At 38.8% G+C, this 9,130-nt stretch overlaps 1 protein-coding gene across 3 annotated transcripts in view; it reads left to right on the forward strand.

The window, feature by feature from the left end:
• The first annotated feature begins 7,902 nt into the window (after window positions 1-7,902).
• Window positions 7,903-9,130, forward strand: part of LOC106319717 (calcium-dependent protein kinase 32-like) — a 3,088-nt gene continuing 1,860 nt past the window's right edge. Inside the window, exons 1-2 of one of the 3 annotated variants that reach the window (XM_013758102.1) lie at window positions 7,906-8,017; window positions 8,115-8,205. The gene's annotated coding sequence lies outside the window, so the exon portion shown is untranslated. Of the gene's footprint in view, window positions 8,230-9,130 lie in introns of all 3 variants that reach the window. The other 2 variants (XM_013758100.1, XM_013758101.1) reach the window with 2 other exon arrangements.

Genomic DNA, 9,130 nt, shown 5'->3' on the forward strand with positions numbered 1-9,130 from the left:
CCATCAAATAAAAGAGAAACAAACACAACCACACCAGGAGATGCAAGAGACAATCCCAAAAGACACAAAGACGACAACAACATCTCCACCTGCTCACTCCTCTTGTCTTATAAAAATAGCTTACATGCTCAATGTCAACATGCCAACGCTATTGTCTTCTTATGAGAAATACATATATTCGTTTAAAACCCATTAAGACCCAAATACTATTTGTCACTCATTTTACAGTTATTTCTACAAGTCTTCATATATTTGTTTTAAAGGTCCGGTAAAAACAACAAGTTTAAAAGTAAAAAAAACATATAACCAACATAATAAGAATAAAAAAATTATTACTTAATACACACAACTAAACTGGAGAAAAAATATCCAGAAACAAAAGGTACTCTCAACAAACTTAATATAATTTATGTAATCTCAACAGTACAAGTAACAAATTAAAAAGATAAACAAACAATAAGTCTCAGTGACACAGCAAGCAACAACACGAACTATACCAATCACATTACTAACGCAGTTTAGTCCTTCATGAGTGGAGAACAGTGCATACACATTATATCATCACAACTCTAACCCTATAACAATAAAAATTTTAAAAACAATGATAAACTCAAAACGTAAAATTCACAGCTACAATAACCCTAACAAATATTAAGATAAAACAAGAAATATGTCTACAACCCCGTGCTTGCGCGGAGACAATGCCCTTAGTCTATGATATAATAGTTCAGTTGAGTCTTTCCTGAGGTGCCACGTCAGCAGTATGAGTCCCACAAGGAAAATAATTGTGTTGCCTTTTGTGATTTAGATGTCGCATGTAGCGTTTTGTGATTTATAAAATAGGCTCTTGGGTATGTGGCCCAATAAGGCTAATAAAATATCTACGACAAAAGTCTCTTCCGTTTCCTATCGTACTCTCCAATAGATGGTCTGATTGGTAAGGGCTGTAGCTTTAAAATTTTTGTTGTAGAAAAAAATCTGTATACTTTTTGCTATGATTTTAGATTTTATTGCTGTAGAATTTTATGGAAAACACTAAAAAATTGCTTTATATATTTGGCTCTGCAGAGCACTTGTACAGCTATAGGTTATTTCAAAAGCTGTGGTTTCAGAAAAAAATTTAAAGTTTGATTGCTCTGAATTTGGTGCCTTAGAAATAAATAGAGCTGTGGAATAGAAAATGACCCTTTAGGTTTCCATGGAACAGTGAATCTTCCTCTAACTCTATATTTCTCCATCTTTACTCAGTCCATCATTAAAGGTTTTGAATCCTATTATATATATGATCCTTCCATATACATTCATCATCGTAACATCGATATACGCAACTCCTCCGACTCCTCCAGTGACGCCGACGAGGTACCCTGGTACTACTCTTCTGATGCTGCCTAGATATTGATTTCCAGTGACATGAATGATAAGAGTTTGATTGTGTCGATGACGGCGAAGAAGGCGGAATCTGATTCTGTATAAATCTTGCACGTCAAACCCGTTGGTTTTGATCAGTTCCGCTGAGGTAGGGAAATTCATTGCCAGCTCACAGTTCTAAGAGATTTAATAAGAAAACATAGGACATACATGTACCATGAGATGAGACCACGGAGGAAAAGTGGTAGAACTCAGAGGAAATTTAAGGAGTTCAGGGTCTATCAGGAGATTATGGGAGATGAGCAGATTGACAATGGAGATCATGAAGAGGATGAAAAAGAAGATCACGAAGAGGAGCAGGAGAAAGAAGTGGGAAAGAAGAGTATTGATGTGGAAGAGATGATCATCACAAAAGATAGTAGTATTCAAGTAAAACGTTAACTACTATGTAAGTTAGTGCTTTGTTAATTTCTTTATGATTTTTTCTTATATTATACATCTAATAACTTGGATGGATGAAAGGCCGTGTGTTATTTGCACACTAAACGCTTAATTGTCTAAGTTGGTTTCTCTCTTTTACTAAATCATACAGCTCCAGTTTGAATAGTTTCAATCATATTAATACACATTATTTATTTTACAGTTTGTATGCTCCAACAAAGTTTCTGAAAAGGCGAACGTCTGTTGAGATAAGCTTGAAGATCAAAGAAACTTGAGGAGCAAGTAAAAGATCTAATCCTATTAAAGATTGAGATGAATAAAATATTTAGGAGTTATCTAGATATGTTTTGTTAAATAGGATTAGGAAAATATAATCACTATAAAAGGATATGTCAAAGTGTGACATAAGGTGTGTGTTAGAGATTGTGAGTTTGAGAGCTTGTGGTTTTGAGTGAGTTTCCACAAGAGATTAATAAAGAAGAGTTAGTTCTTTATATACTTTCAATCTTTGATTCTATATTTGGTATCAGAGCCTTACGAGAAAGATGAGCGGTGAGATCGTTGTCACGGATGCAAAACCTAAAGATGGAGGTGGAACCTCGATTAAGTGCCCTATGCTTACGCAAACAAATTATACGGTCTGGGAGATAAGGATGAAAATCACGTTGAAAGTTCACAAAGTTTGGGAAGCAGTCGAAGAAGAAACCCTCGAAGGAGACAAAAACAATATGGCCATGGCTCTTCTGTTCCAGTCTATACCAGAGGCGCTAATTCTACAAGTAGGTGAACTCAACACGGCAAAGAAGGTTTGGGAGGCTATAAAAACAAGACATGTTGGGGCAGAGAGAGTCAGGGAGGCAAGGTTGCAGACATTAATGTCTGAATTTGAAAGATTAAAGATGAAAGACACGGAGAAGATAGATGACTTTAGCGGGAAACTATCAGAGATTGCCTCAAAATCTGCAGCTTTAGGAGTGAATATAGAAGAACCGAAGCTAGTCAAGAAATTCTTGACAAGCCTGCCAAGGAGAAAGTATATACACATCGTTGCCTCACTTGAACAAGTATTAAACCTCAACGATACTCGTTTTGAAGACATCATTGGCCGGTTGAAAGCCTATGAAGAGCGTATTGGTGAAGAAGAGGAGCAGCAAGAAGATCAAAACAAATTGATGTATGCAAATTCTGAATCTAACCGAGATTACAACAGAAACTATCGAGGTAGAGGAAGAGGAGGTCGGTCATATTACAGAGGAAGAGGAAGAGGAAGATACAATGGAGAAAGAGATACTTCGAGGATCATGTGCTACCGTTGTGATAAACTAGGTCATTACGCCACAGATTGTCCAGATCGTCTTCTCAAGCTCCAAGAAGCTCAAGAGAATGATAACAATGACACACAAGATGCTGATGAGTTAATGATGCATGAAGCTGTATATCTCAATGAGAAAAACTGCATACCCGAGAAGTACGAGACAAACACTGATACTGCAGACGTGTGGTACCTAGACAATGGAGCCAGTAACCACATGACAGGAGATCAGCGGTATTTTTCCTCTTTGGATAATGGAATCACAGGAAAAGTAAGGTTCGGGGATGACTCAAAAATCGATATAAAGGGAAAAGGTACTATCTCATTCACTGATCTTAATGGAGAAGCAAGAAAGATGAATGATGTATATTTCATTCCCGATCTGCGAAGCAACATTATCAGCCTCGGACAGGCAACAGAGTCAGGTTGTGATATAAGACTGAAGGATGACAATCTGACGATGCGTGATCAGCAAGGAAAGATACTTGTGACGGCTAAGAGATCTAAAAATCGACTTTATAAGGTCCGTATGGGAATCAGAGATACAACACAACTTCACTTGAGCCAGATAAGTGAGTCAAATAGGTGGCACTATAGACTCGGACATGTAAACACGGCCACAATGAAGTTGATGATCCAAAAGGAACTAGTGCTTGGAGCTCCGAATGTTGCCGTCTCAAAGGAACTGTGCTCGTCATGCCTGCTCGGAAAACAAGCAAGACAAGTTTTCCCACAAGCAACGATGTATAGAGCAACTAAACCACTCGAACTAGTACACGGAGATCTCTGTGGACCCATTACACCAAGCACTCCAGGAAGAAAACGGTATATTTTTGTTGTGATAGATGATCACACACGCTACATGTGGTCAATTCTTCTTGCAGAGAAAGGTGAAGCATTCGAAAAATTCAAACGACTAAAGGAGTTGATAGAGCAAGAAGTTGGAGAACCTATAATTACTTTCAGAACAGATCGCGGTGGAGAATTCACCTCTGGAGAATTCAATACATTCTGTGAAGAAAAGGGAATAAAAAGGCACCTCACGGCACCATACACTCCTCAACAGAATGGAGTGGTAGAGAGAAGAAATAGGACGTTAATGGAGATGACGAGAAGTCTCTTAAAGCATATGCACATGCCAAACTACCTTTGGGGAGAATCAGTGAGACACGCAACGTATCTGATCAATCGGATAGCAACAAGATCACTCAACGATCAAACTCCATACGAAGTTCTGAGGGGTCGAAAGCCAAACATCAATCATCTTCGCGTTTTTGGGTGTATAGGCTACGCAAAAGTCGATAAAATCCATCTAAAGAAGCTAGACGACAGATCACGTGTGCTTGTTCATCTTGGAACAGAGCCAGAGTCTAAAGCTTATAGATTATATGACCCTGATACAAAGAAAATTGTGGTGTCTCGTGATGTTATCTTTGATGAAACCAAAGGATGGAACTGGAAGAAGATCGATGGCGACACAAATAATTACAATGACTTTAAGGTCATACTAGGCGAGTTTGGAAACCATGGGATTACTAGAGCAGGTGAAACTGTCAACAACGATCAACATGTAGAAAAGGAGAGTAGAGGAGAAGATGATGATACTGAAAGGGATGAGAATGAACGAGAGACTTTAGAGACAAGTGTTATACAAGATGAAGGCAAAGAGAACGACAGTGATCATGGTGAACAACAACTGAGAAGAAGCGAACGAGTAACTAAGCTGCCAAAGTACCTTGATGATTACGTCTTGATCGCAGATGAGGAAGGAGAGATGTTACTATTGAGCTTAAATGATGAACCAAGCAATTTTGTGGAAGCAAGCGAACTTAAGGAATGGATAGATGCATGCCTGGATGAGTTAGCCTCTATAGAGAAGAATGAAGTGTGGACTTTAGTTGATATACCAAGTGGTGCAAAACCAATTGGGCTCAGGTGGATTTTTAAAATCAAGCGAAACTCAGATGGGTCTATCAAGAAATACAAAGCACGTCTTGTGGCAAAGGGCTACGTACAACAATATGGAGTTGATTTCGAGGAAGTCTTTGCACCCGTAGCTCGACTTGAAACCATCAGACTACTTGTTAGTATTGCAGCAACCTATGGATGGGAAGTCCACCACCTAGATGTGAAAACGGCATTCCTACACGGTGAACTTAATGAAACTGTTTATGTAAACCAGCCGGAAGGATTTGAGGTGAAAGGAAGCGAGATGAAGGTTTATAAGCTGCACAAAGCGTTGTATGGTTTGAAGCAGGCTCCAAGAGCATGGAACCACAAATTGAACCAGATTCTACTTGAGCTTGGGTTTAGAAAGTGCACCAAGGAGGCCTCGGTGTATAGAAAGACAGTCAATTCAAGTATACTCGTGGTGGCTGTTTACGTCGACGATCTGTTTGTTACCGGAGCCGACAAGAAGATCATTGACGTGTTTAAAGTGGAGATGGCTTCTAAATTTGACATGAGTGACCTCGGTAAACTAAGTTACTATCTGGGAATCGAAGTGAGCCAAGAAGTAGGACGCATAACTCTAAATCAAAGACGATATGCACTGAAGATTCTAGAAGAAAGTGGTATGAAGAACTGCAACTTGTCTTACACGCCAATGGAGAGTGGACTCAAGCTGGCAAAATCGATTGAAGAAGCTGGTGTTGATGCAACGAAGTATCGAAGAAACGTTGGATGTTTGAGGTATCTCTTGCACACTAGGCCGGATCTCTCTTTCGCTGTTGGAGTTCTAAGTCGTTATATGCAATGGCCAAAGCAGTCACATGAAGCAGCCATGAAACATTGCCTGAGATACTTGAAAGGGACGACATCACTAGGCCTTATATTCACAAGATCATCACCAAAGATTCCCAAGATCATAGGCTATAGTGATAGTAGTCACAACATCGATCCGGACGATGGAAGAAGCACTGCCGGTCACATATTTTATCTTGGAGAAAGCCTGATCACGTGGTGTTCTGTCAAACAAGAAACGGTGGCACTGTCAAGCTGCGAAGCTGAATTCATGGCCGGTACGGAGGCAGCCAAACAGGCCATATGGTTACAGGAGCTACTGAGTGAAGTCATGGATCAAGCAGTCGAGAAGGCAGTGATCAGAATTGACAATCAATCCGCTATAGCCCTTACCAAAAATCCGGTGTTTCATGGTAGAAGCAAACACATTCACTCAAGGTATCATTTCATTAGAGAATGTGTTGAGCAAGGGAAAATTATTGTTGAGCACGTTTCTGGTGATCTACAAAAGGCAGACATCTTGACTAAAGCTCTTGGAAGAATCAAGTTCAAGGAGATGAAGGAGTTGATTGGAATGCAAGACTTGGAGAAAAATGATTTCAAGCTTAAGGGGGAGAATGTTGAGATAAGCTTGAAGATCAAAGAAACTTGAGGAGCAAGTAAAAGATCTAATCCTATTAAAGATTGAGATGAATAAAATATTTAGGAGTTATCTAGATATGTTTTGTTAAATAGGATTAGGAAAATATAATCACTATAAAAAGGATATGTCAAAGTGTGACATAAGGTGTGTGTTAGAGATTGTGAGTTTGAGAGCTTGTGGTTTTGAGTGAGTTTCCACAAGAGATTAATAAAGAAGAGTTAGTTCTTTATATACTTTCAATCTTTGATTCTATAACGTCAAGTTTGGGAACTAATTTTTTTTATATTATTTCAATCAAAGCTCATCCAGTTTAAGATTTTCCTGAACATCCACTGTTTTTCAATAGGTAAAAATGTATATCGCTTTCTAATTATTTCATGAGTTCTGCAAGTTTATCATAATAGCTTTTAGAGAAAAGTGGTCGATAAAAATAAAGTTTCAGAGAAGTTAAGAGTAGCGGTTACCTGAAAGTGGTTTGCATTGGAAAATCACCATTGATATTTGGCGAATATCATTGATCACAGTTCATTTTAAAACATTCTTTAAGTAAAAAATGTGTCTAAGCATCTAATTTCCAGTGCTCTCTCTATATATTTTTTTTCTCTTATGGATTTCTCATTATTTTTTTTTATTGATTATTAATGTTGTTCTATTGCTTGGCAGCTCATCAGGTGTTTTTGTAGATCATCAGACATATGGTGATCAGGGTGGAGCTCATAGGAGGTCCAAGGTGACGTGGAATGTTCCTCTGCGTCGTCCTACAAGAAAATAACTCTGTAAGGGAAGGCAGACAGCTCATGATGGTATTGTGCCATCAATTAAGCTTTTTTTTTAATGTATATTCGTCTTCTGCAGGTCCCTTACATGCACCGTCTCATGGTTCTAAATCATCGGCTTTTAGAGCTATCAGACTTGAAGTTAGGCGTGTGAGTTTTGGTGGAAACCTTCTGAAAATGTTTAGAAAAATTCATATGCATCTGGATCTTTGGTGACGTTTGCAATATAAAAGTTGTTCCAGAAGATATAGACCATTCTCTCCATTTATAGTATAGATTTTGATGGACTTCTAAACTTTTATTTACACAGGATTTTCTCTGAATAAGCAGTGGAAACCTAAATCTAATGGGTAAGTGTGTTCGGATCTGGAACAATGCTCATCATCTCTTCTTTATACGCCAATAATCTCAATTTTAAGTGTTATTTTCATTGGATTATGGAAATATACACATGATTGTTAAGTAGCACAAGTATATTCGACACATCTACGGCATCACATGTAAGAGCATCAATAACGCGGTCTTCTGAGGCCGTCTCTTAGTGTTAATGTCATTAAAAAAAAGAAAATTAGGTTAAATGCAAAGAAATGTTTTTTATTTAGGGACTACAAGAGACGTATTCTGAGACAGGTGTTGCCCTCTGGGCTTTCATCTCTTTGAGAAGAGAGAGATAATTGAAGCGATCACATCCATGGCGGAAGAGAAGCCAGAGCTTCAGGCTGATTAACGAGGCCGGTTAGCACCTTTTCACCGATTAAGTTCCCTCGATCTCTCGAGCTACGATCGGTCTGATTTGATCCGTCATTGTTGAAACCATGGGTAATTGTTGCAGATCAGCGGGATCGTTAGCCAAGAACGATAACAATAAGCCTACAAAAGGAAGGAAGAAGCAAAACCCTTTCTCCATCGACTACGGTCTCCACCACGGCAATAACGGAGGAGGAAAGATAAAATCTCTCAAGCTTATCGTGCTAACGGATCCAACAGGACGCAAGATCTCGCAGAAATACAAGCTGTAGATATAGAGGATGTTAGGAGAGAAGTCGAGATCATGAGGCATATGCCTGAGCATCCCAACGTTGTTACTTTGAAGGAGACTTATGAGGATGAGCATGCTGTGCATTTGGTTATGGAGCTTTGTCAAGGTGTTGAGTTGTTTGATAGGATTGTGGCGAGAGGGCATTACACTGAGAGAGCTCCTGCTGTTGTCACTAAGACCATCATGGCAGTTGTTCAGGTTCGTCGGTTTTGCTCTTTGTTTATCTCCAGCTTGGTTTATAGATGTTCTATGTCTTAGTTTAAGCTCGTGTGCTGATCCAGTAAGGCCCTGTTCGTTTGTACATCTGGAAGATGCATCCAGATGGTCCATCTAGATGTCTTATCTAGATGCTCCATTTGGGTGTTGTTCGTTTCTTCATTTCGTCCATGCATCCAGATGAATCATCTGAATGCAACTGTGTTCGCTTGCTTTTCATTTTTTAACTTCCATCTGCATCCAGGTGGACTTGTTAATAAAATGACTAAAATATATTTTTTTATGTTTCGGCGGAAAAATAACATTTTTACTGTTTTGGCGGAAAATATTTTTGCGGTTTTTGAGGAAATATGTGTTTTTGGCGAAAAAGTGTAGTTTCGTGGTTTCGGCGGAAAATACCTTTTTATGGGTTTGGCGGAAAAATACGTTTTTGCGGTTTGAACGGGAAAAGTGTATTTTTGCGGTTTTGGCGGGAAAAGTGTTTTCGACGAGAAAAGTTTTTTTCACGATTTTGACGGGAAAGTTTTTTTCGTGATTTTGGCGGGAAAAGCTTTTTCGCGATTTTGGTGGGAAAATTGTGTTTTCCGGTTTTG

The sequence above is a fragment of the Brassica oleracea genome, unplaced genomic scaffold (genome assembly GCF_000695525.1).
Source record: "Brassica oleracea var. oleracea cultivar TO1000 unplaced genomic scaffold, BOL UnpScaffold00579, whole genome shotgun sequence".
Classification (NCBI taxonomy): Eukaryota; Viridiplantae; Streptophyta; class Magnoliopsida; order Brassicales; family Brassicaceae; genus Brassica; species Brassica oleracea.